Here is a 10,890-nt window from a genome sequence, read left to right on the forward strand (position 1 = left end):
AAAAACACACACCATATATACTTACTGATAAGTGGATATTAACAATCCCATATACATTCACCATACACTACAATACTGGGAATGCTGTGAAGTGCTTACTGACAGAAGCTTGATAAGGTTGTCTCCTGAGAGGTTCTGCCAGAGACTGGTAAATACAGAGGCAAATGCTTGCAGCCAACCACTGGACTGAGCATTGGGTCCACAATGGTGGAGCTGGAGAAGGGACTGAAGGATCTGATTGGGTTTGCAGACTCATAGAGAGAACTGCAACTGGCCAGACCCTGGCGCTCCCAGTGAGTGGACTACAAACCAAAGTGTACACATGCATGGCTCTTCCCACATATGTGATAAATGAAGGTCTTGTTGTCATCAGTGGGAGGAAATGCCCTTGGACCTGAGGCTGTTTGATGCCCCAGTGTAGGTGAATGCCAGGGATGGAAGTCGTGAGTATGTGGGTGAGGGAACACCCTCAAGGAGGCAAGCGGAGGAGAAATTGGATAGGGGGTTCCAAAGGGGAAATCTGGAAAGGGAAAACACTTGTAATGAAAAAAAAAAAAGAAAATATATAAAAAAACAATTAAAAATGGGAAGGCACATGCACATACCACTCACAGATTGGCTGAGTCAATATTATGAAAATGAGTAAATTAGCAAAGGAAATCTACAGATGCAATTTTTAAATTGCATTCCTTAAAAGAAATAATGCACTTTAAATTTACTTTACTTTCATGTGTGTGATTGTTTGCATAAATGATTGTGTACCTCATACATACTTGGTGCCTATAGAAGCCAGAATAGATCATAGAATTCCATGGAACTATAGTTACAGATTGTTGTAAGTGACATATGGGAGAATAGAATGGAACCTGGATCCTCTAGAAGAACAATTGCTTTGAACCACTGAGCCATATCGTGCCTCCCTTATTTCAGGGTCTGTTTGTAAAATGAAAAATCTTGTCCAACAAGATATGCTTATGCCTTGAATTCTATGAAATACAGATTTCCAATGGTCTAATCTCTTGGTTTTTTCTCCTATCATAATCAGACCTGGTACTTCAAAGGAGACCAATTTGTTAGAAAGGAACTCAAAATAATGCTCTATTTTCATCTAATTTATTCTGTAGTGTTAATGTCCATTCTCCAAAATGATATCTGGTGGAATATCAAAATAATGGGTCTGGACTAGTATTTATCCATAAAAAAAGCAATTACATATTGAGGACTGTTGTTTCCTAATATTAGTACTGAAGACATTTTGAAAAGGTAGATGGAAATTTTATACATTGGAAGCTTCCTAAAAATGAATAAAAATTACTTAAAAGCTGTTATAATATATGGGGCACACAAGGCCCCAACTAGAAATCATACACTACCAAGTAAAATCTCCATTACCAAGAATTGATAACATCTTGTGAGTTGTTGGATAAATAGGTCTAATGTGACCCCTTAAACATTACAGGCTATTGTCAATGATATTTTTTGTTTACATCAATAACATGATGGTAAGGTCCTATTTCTGATGACATGACATAATTTCTCTCATTGAACATGGAGAAATTGAGCTGGTGTTCAACCAGATGCTTCAGCTTTTTTGGGCAGAATATAAACTAGATTTAAAATGCTGCATTAAAATCAACACAAATACCACACTTGGGTACCTACAATGACTGTTCTATTTGGAAGACAGCACTACAGAGAACAAACAATGCACAATGCTTGTTCACTCACCGCTCTACTTGCTGGTTTTCATTATAAAGTATTCTTCATCATAGAGTGTCAGTTGTACCTTTGTGAATAGAAGCCCAAATCTTGTGCTAATTAAAGAAAATCAGAGTTTTGTTTAAAATGCTTTAAATACCTGCATTAAACTACATAATTTGCCTAGAATACAGGTACTCTGGATAGCAATCAAAAGGATTTTAATATGAACGGAATCCTTAAGAGCAATAACAACAAAAATAAAACAATTTTTTTTCAAGAAAAATAGACCAATTGCTACAAGGTGTCATTATGTGAAGATACTATTTTGAAGGCCTAGGCACAGGTGCCTGTGGAATTTGCCACTGGTTTTCTACTTCATGCCTGGAGAACCTGACACAACAGAATGACATTTGCAGAGTGGAATATTGGAGTAAGAGACCTGAGGTTGATGGCTACAATCACATTCCTGTGTATTAAACGGTTACATTATAATTATTCATACACCTCATTGGTCCAATAGTAAAAAAAAAAAAAAATAGAGAACAGCATCTCAAAATTTATCTCATTCCCAGTACAGTTCTAAGGCTTAACCATTTTTTGCCATTATTTTCGGGAGGCAAGTCCTTGTTTACAATCTGATGGCATTCACACTGTAATAGTTTCCAAAGATACTGGATGAAGAGGATGCTGAAGGCCATCACTATGAACCATATGGCCACATAAGGACTCTTGCATTTTCCAATTCAGGCACACTTCCAAAGTATTACCAATAGTCCAGTTTTATTTCTGTCCAGGATTCTGTGTGCCAGAGATCAGATATAAGCACACATACATATAAGCATCAAAATTACAGTCAATAGACTCTGAAAATTGAAAATGGCAGGCATAGTGAGGTGGGTGCTGGTCAAGTCAGATCATCATTCTGGACAAGGGCAAAAGAGAATGCCCAGATGCTTCATCTATACTGCTTGTCATTAATAGTTCTAGAAGGTACTGTACACACTATAGGAGAATCTCACATAACAATGAACCCTGTGACCTGCATCAGTGACTTATCTTCAAGAAATATTGCTGCATTAACCATAACTGTTATGGGAATGACCAACAACTGTTTGATTGAATTTAAATCCAATGTCATGAGATGGAACCCACACCTGACACTGGTAATGAAGCCAAGACCCTTATCCTAAATAGATTCCACTAAATCAACATAGCAATAAAATGACTCCTAATGAGATATCTCTAAACCCATAGATCAGTGCATTGCTAAAACCTCATCACATAGGTTTTTATTTTTTTTTAGTAGATGGTAATTAAAACACAGATTCACAACTGGAAATACCCATACACTTAAAAATTGAAGCATCCAAGTCCTAAAGAGGATATCTCCATCAAACCTATCCTGAAGTTCAAGCATCTATGAAGGATATAGAAAGAATTTTAAAAGGCAGAAGTGTGGTGCATCTTCCCTGCCAGATGAGAGTCAGCCTCCAGGGAGAGCTCTGACCCAGGGACACAAGTGAGAGCGACATCTTTTATCCCAGGTCTTTCACAGATCAGCACCTGCAGGAGAGCCTGTAGGCCACAGAAGCAACGGGGTCCCTTTGGGCCTTCATCTTCATCCAGGAAGTATAGCTGAGCTCCAGACCTCTGTGTGCATTCCCTGCAAGAGGACAGCTTGTCTGAAGAGAGTGCTCTGACCACTGGGATTTGGGAGAGAGTTGGACTCCCAGGAATGCTGACAGAGGCTAACAGAACTACAGGAGGAATAAGCTCCAACCAGAGACAGCTAGAACATCTAACAACAGAGACTACCAGATGGAGAAAAGCAAAGGTAAGAATCTTACTAACAGAAAACAAGACCACTCACCATCATCAGAACCCAGTAGTCCCAACACTGCCAGTCCTGGATACACCAACACATCCAAAAAGCAAGATTCAGTTTTAAAAATTTATCTCATAATGCTGGTAGAAGATTTTAAGAAAGGCATTAATAACTCACTTAAAGAAATACAGAAGAATACTGCTAAACAGGTGGAAGTCCTCAAAGAGGAAGCACAAAAATCCCTTAAAGAATTACAGAAAAAAACATTGCTATACAGGTAGAAGTCCTTAAAGAGGAAGCACAAAGATCCCCTAAAGAATTAAAGGAAAACACAACCAAACAGGTGATGTAATTGAACAAAACCATCCATGATCTAAAAGTGGAACTATATACAATAAAGAAAACCCAAAGGGAGACAACTCTGTAATAGAAATCCTGGGAAAGAAATCAGGAACCATAGAAGGAAGCATCTGCAACAGAATGAGATCGAAGAGAGAATGTCAGGTGCAGAAGATTCCACAGAAAATATAGACACAACAACCAAAGAAAATGCAAAATGCAAAAAGATCTTAACTCAAAACATCCAGGAAATCCAGGACACAATGAGAAGACCAAACCTACGGATAATAGGAATAGTTGAGAATAAAGGTTTTCAATGTACAGGGCTGGTAGTTATCTTTAAGAAAATTATAGAACAAAATTTACGTAACCTAAAGAAAGAGATGCCCATAAACATAAAAGAAGTCTACAGAACTCCAAATAGACTAGACCATAAAACAAATTCCTTCTGAGCACAACTTGGAGCGATGACAGAATGTAAACATGAAGGAGCGTGCAACCCGGGTAGCAGCGCAAAGGAAGGTGCCTCATTGGTGCTGGATGAGGAAGGGCCGGGATCACACCCAGACCAACAGCCTTACATCACAGTGTGAATGGATTTGACATGATCCCCACCCCAGTGGGTCCGACCATTCCTCCCACCCCTTAGGCCCGGCTCCAGGATCCTGGCTGTCCAAGAAAGTGCTGCAAACAAGAATCCGAAGCTGCAGCCTAAAGAAGATGGCGAGCACAGTACTCCACCAGCACCCACGTCTAAGATCTACCCTGAAATAGAAGAACCCCCTGAGTGGTCTTTTCCCCTGCCCCCACCTTATCCTCGAGCTCCCCAACCTGTACCCCAACCCTCTGCTTCTCCTGCCCCTCTTCTGGTCCTGGTCCCTGGGACCAGAGGAAGAAAAGGTCCCTCAACAGGGATGAGGAGCTGACTGGTCCCTGAAGGACTGGCTGACTCCACTGTAGCGCTTCCCCTTAGGGCTGTTAGGCCACCCCCAGGCGATCAGAATGACTTACAACTTTTACAGTATTGGCCCTTTTCTTCCTCTGATCTTTATAACTGGAAGATTAATCACACTCCCTTTTCAGAAAACCCTGCAGGGCTTACAGGCTTGATAGAGTCCTTGATGTTCTCCCATCAGCCTACTTGGGATGACTGTCAACAGCTTTTACAGACCTTGTTCATCACTGAGGAGAGAGAGAGAATTCTCCTCGATGCTCAGAAGAATGTCCGGAATGATGCCGGACACCCTGTCCAGACCCTGGCCCAGATAGATGAAGGATTCCCCTTGACCCGCCTTCAATGGGATTATAACATGGCACAAGGTAGGGAACAGCTGTATAATTACCAGCGGGCTCTAAAGGCGGGTCTCAGAGGTGCCATACAAAGTCCCACAAATTTGGCTAAGATAAGGTGGTTATTCAGAGGATGACTGAGCCCCCCTCAATTTTTCTGGAGTGACTCATGGAGGCTTACAGAAGGTACACCCCGTTTGACCCTATGTCTGAAGGGCAGCAAGCCTCTGTGATTATGGCTTTTATCAGACAGTCAGCCCCCGACTTCATAAGGAAATTGCAAAGGATTGAGATTACAAGATTATACTGTAAGGGATGTGGTTAAAGTGGCTGAGAAAGTGTATCATAAGAGAGAGACGGAGGATGAGAAACAAGAAAGAGAAAAGAGAGAGAGGAGAGATGAAGACAGGAGAGACAGGAAACAGGAAAAGACTCTGACTCAAATTACTGGCCGCAGTAGTAGATACAGATAAAAGAGACAGGACTTGGCAGTCAGGGAATCTGGGAGACGAGAAATGGCAGGGTCCAAAGAGACCCAGAAGAGATAGACTGCCCCTGGAAAAAGATCAATGTGCACACTGCAAAGACAAAGGTCACTGGGCTCGTGAGTGCTCTAAGAAGACACAGGGAGCAAAAGTACTGTCCCTTGAAGATGATGAAGACTAGAGGAGATGGGGATCGGCCCCCCTCCCTGAGCCTAGGGTAACATTAAAAGTGGAGGGGACCCCTATAAGTTTCTTGGTTGATACTGGTGCAGAATATTCAGTGCTCAAAACACCTTTGGTTAATTAAACAAAAAACAAAAAGACGCTAGTGATTGGGGCCACAGGGCAGAAACCATACCCATGGACCACTTCCCGGATGGTAGACCTAGGAAAGATATAAGTAATTCACTCATTTTTGGTCATTCCGGAGTGCCCTATGCCCTTACTGGGAAGAGACTTATTGATCAAATTAAAGGCACAAATAACATTTGCCCCCTCTGAACCAGAATTGTCCTGGGGGATTGAGACACCTCAGACCTTAGTGTTGTCTTTACAATTAGGAGAAGAGTATCAAATTTATCAAAATGAAATGAAACCCCCTGAGGGACTACAGGACTGACTGGCTTACTCGATATCCTCAGACATGGGCCGAAACAGAGGGAATGGGAATGGCCAGACTAATTCTTCCAGTAGTGACTGAACTTCAGTCTGGGACCACTCTCATTGGGATCTGACAGTACCCCATGGGCAGAGAAGTGCAGGAGGGCATACGCCCCCATATCACCAGACTGCTCCAACAGGGGATCCTAGTCCCATGTAAGTCTCCTTGGAATAGCCCCCTACTCCCGGTAAAGAAACTGGGGAAGAATGACTATCACCCTGTACAGGACCTTAGAGAGGTCAATAAAAAAGTTCAAGATATCCACCCCACAGTGCCCAATCCTTACAACCTACTCAGCATGCTGCCACCTGAACGAACCTGGTATATGATCTTAGATCTTAAAGACACTTTCTTTTGCCTGAGACTACACCCTAACAGCAAGCTCTTGTTTGCCTTTGAATGGCGAGACGCAGAGAACAGAAGAACTGGACAGCTCAAATGGATGAGACTGCCTCAGGGAATTAAGAATTAACCCACCTTGTTTGATGAAGCTCTACATCGAGATCTTGCCTCCTTTTGGGCCAACAATCCCCAGGTGACTCTCTTACAATATGTAGATGACCTTTTGGTGGCCGCAGACACACATAAAGAGTGTGAACTGGGGCCTCAGAAAATCCTGGCCAAGTTAGGTGAGTTGGGGTACCGGGCTTTGGTTAAGAAGGCACAGTTATGCTGGACTGAGGTGACCTACCTGGGGTATGCCCTGAAGAATGGGCAACAATGGCTCACAGAAGCTAGGAAGTGGACAGTGACACAGATCACGACCCCAACCACCCTCCCTTTAGAGTTGTTGTTGTCCCGACCCGCACATACTGCTTGCTGATGTTTAAACTGTTCAATTGTGTGTAACTGCGCCAATTTCTCCTATCCCCTGACTTTTTTTTCTATATAAACCCCTAACTTTTGAGCCTCAGGGTCAATTCCTCTGTCTCTTGCATGAGACACATGTCAGCCTGGAACTCTATCATTAAACTACCTCTTGTGTTTATATCAAAAGAAAAAAAAAAGAAAAAAAAAGAGATTCCTTCCAACACATAATAATCAGAACATCAAATGCACTAAACAAAGATCGAATATTAAAAGCAGTAAGGGAAAAAGGTCAAGTAACTTATAAAGGCAGACCTATTATAATTACACCAGACTTCTAACCAGAAACTATGAAAGCCAGAAGATCCTGGACAGATGTTATACAGACCCTAAGAGAACACAAATTCCAGCCCAGGCTACTATACCCAGAAAAATTCTCAGTTACCATGGAAGGAGATACCAAAGTATTCCATGAAAAAAAACAAATTCACACAATATCTTTCCAAGAATCAGGCCCTTCAAAGGATAACAAAGGAAAAACGTGCCAGTATAGGAGGGATATTAAGCCCTAGAAAAAGCAAGAAAGTAATTCTTCAACAAACCTAAAAGATGATAGCTGCAAGAACAGAATTCCAAATTAACAACAAACATAACAGGAAGCAATAAAGACTTTTCCTTAATATCTCTTAAAATCAATGGACTCAATTCCCCAATAAAAAGACATAGACTAAAAGACTTGCCATGTAAACAAGACCCAACCTTTTGCTACACACAGAGACCCAACTCAGGCATAAAGGCAGACACTGCCTCAGAGTAAAAGGCTAGAATACAATTTCCAAGCAAATGGTCCGAAGAAACAAGCTGGAGTAGCCATTATAATATTGAATAAAATTGACTTCCAACCCAAAGTTATCATAAAAGACAAGGAGGGCACTTCATACTCATCAAAGGTAAAATCTTCCAAGATGAACTCTCACTTCTGAATATCTATGCTGCAAATGCAAGGACAGCCACATTCATTAAGGAAGCTATAATAAAGAGCAAAGCACATATTGCAACTCACACAATAATAGTGGGAGACTTCAGGACCCAACAGATCATGGAAAGAGAATCTAAACAGAAACACATGGAAACTAACAGAAGTTATGAAACAAATGGATTTAACAGGTATCTAAAGAAGATTTGATCGTAAAGCAAAGAATATAACTCCTTCTCAGCAGCTCATGGTACCTTCTCCAAAATTGACGATTTAATTGGTCACAAAACAGGCCTCAAAAGATACAAAAATATTGAAATTATCCCATGCATCCTATCAAACCACTACAGACTAAGGATGACCTTCACTAATAACATTCAATTCAAGCCAATATTCACATAGAAGCAGAACAATGCTCTACTCAAGGATAACTTGGTCAAGGAAGAAATAAAAAAAAAACTTCTTGGAGGTTTCTTAATTAGAAATTTTGTTAATTAGAAATTTTCTGAGGCTGGTGAGATGGCTCAGTGGGTAAGAGCACCCGACTGCTCTTCCGAAGGTCCAGAATTCAAATCCCAGCAACCACATGGTGGCTCACAACCATCCGTAATGAGATCTGATGCCCTCTTCTGGTGTATCTGAAGACAGCTACAGTGTACTTACATATAATAAATAAATAAATCTTTTTTTTTAAATAGAAATTTTCTTCTTTTACATTTCAATTGGTATCTTGAAAGTCCACTATACAGTCCCCCTGATGTGATTCTCAAGCAACCCAATCCAACTTCCTGGCCCTGGCATTCCCATGTACCTGGACATATGATCTTCACAAGACCAAGGGCTTCTCCTCCCACTGATTAGGTCATCCTCTCCTATATGTGGAAATAGAGACACTGCTCTAGGGGGTACTGGTTAGTTCACATTGTTATTCCTCCTATAGGGTAGCATACCCCTTTAGCTCCTTGGCTACTTTCTCTAGCTCCTTCATTAGGGGCCCTGTGTTCCATCCAATAGATGAAGGTGAGCATCCACTTCTGTATTTGCCAGGCATTGGCATAGCCTCACAAGAGACACCTATATCAGGGTCCTGTCAGCAAAATCTTTCTGACCTATCCAATACTGTCTGGGTTTGGTGGTGGCTTATTGGATTAAATCCCTTTGTGAGACAGTCTCTGGATGGTCCTTACTTGTGTAACTCCTTCCATGAATAATTTGTTGCCCAATACAAGAAGGAAGGAAGTATCCACAATCCGGTCTTCCATCTTCTAGAGTTTCATCTGTTTTGTGAATTATATCTTGGCTATTCTAAGTTTCTGGGCTAATATCCACTTATCAGTGAAAGCATATTATGTGTGTTCTTTTGTGACTGGGTTACTTCACTCAAGATGATACTCTCCAGACATGTCCATTTGCCTAAGAATTTCATAAATTCATTGTTCTCAATAGCTGAGTAGTACTCCAATGTGTAAATGTACCATATTTTTGTATCTATTCACCTGTTTAGGGACATCTGGGTTCTTTCCAGCATCTGGCTATTATAAATAAGGCTGCTATGAACATAGTGGAACATGTTTCCTCATTACAAGTTGGAACATCTTCTGGGTATATGCCCAGAAGAAGTATTGATGGATTTTTCTGCTTGTACTAGGTTAAATTTCTGAAGAACCGCCAGACTGATTTCCAGAGTGGTTTTACCAGCTTGCAATACCATACAATACCCAAGATACATTTTGCAAAACAAGAAAATAAAGAAGTGTCTTAGTCAGGTTTTCTATTCCTGCACAAACATCATGACCAAGAAGCAAGTTGGAGAGGAAAGGTTTTATTCAGCTTACACTTCCATACTGCTGTTCATCACCAAAGGAAGCCAGGACTGGAACTCAAGCAGGTCAGAAAGCAGGAGCTGATGCAGAAGCCATGGAGGGATGTTCTTTACTGGCTTGCTTCTCCTGGCTTGCTCAGCCTGCTCTTTTATAGAACCCAAGATGACCAGCCAGAGATGGTTTCACCCACAAGGAGCCTTTGCCCCTTGATCGCTAATTGAGAAAATGCCTTACAGCTGGATCTCCTGGAGGCATCTCCCCAACTGAAGTTCCTTTCTCTGTGATAATTACAGCCTGTGTCAAGTTGACACCCAGATCCAGCCAGTACAATTGACCCCTTGTCAACTTGACATACAAACACATCACTAGTAAGCCTCAAACCTTAGTTATTATTCATCCCCAAGATCATAATAACTTTAAGATCCCAGAATATTTACATATTAAAGGTTCAATCTCTTTAAAATATCCAGTATCTTTTAAAATTCAAAGTCTCCTAACTTTGGGCTTCACTAAAAATCTTCCTTCAAGATGGAAAAATATCAGGGCACAGTCACAATCAAAAACAACAATCTCCAACCATCTAATATCTGGGATCCAACTAACGATCTTCTGGACTCCTCTAAGGGCTTGGGTCACTTCTCCAGCCATGCCCTTTGTAGCACACGTGTTGTCCTCTAGGCAACAGATGCCTGTACTCCACTGCTGCTGCTCTTGGTGGTCATCTCATGGTACTGGCATCTCCAAAACACTGCATGGTCCGTTCAGTCCTGAGCCATCAATTGCAACTGAGGCTACACCTTCACCAATGGCCTTCCATGCCTCTCACAGTGCTGAGACTCAGCTGCTCTGTGTGATCCCTTCATGCCTTCAAAACCAGTACCACCTGGGTGACTCTTACACATTACCAAGTCCAGCCACATCACAAGGTACAACTTTGGCTATCTCTGAAACACAGTCTCTGTGCTTTCAGAAAACATTTCTCA

General features: G+C 41.4%; 1 pseudogene; it reads right to left on the reverse strand.

The window, feature by feature from the left end:
- Positions 1-2,258: 2,258 nt before the first annotated feature.
- On the reverse strand, positions 2,259-2,588 carry LOC147003499 (protein kish-A pseudogene; annotated as a pseudogene).
- Between the last annotated feature and the right edge of the window lie 8,302 nt (positions 2,589-10,890).

Source organism: Mus caroli, unplaced genomic scaffold (genome assembly GCF_978045245.1).
Source record: "Mus caroli unplaced genomic scaffold, Mus_caroli_1 scaffold_8, whole genome shotgun sequence".
NCBI classification, from domain to species: Eukaryota; Metazoa; Chordata; class Mammalia; order Rodentia; family Muridae; genus Mus; species Mus caroli.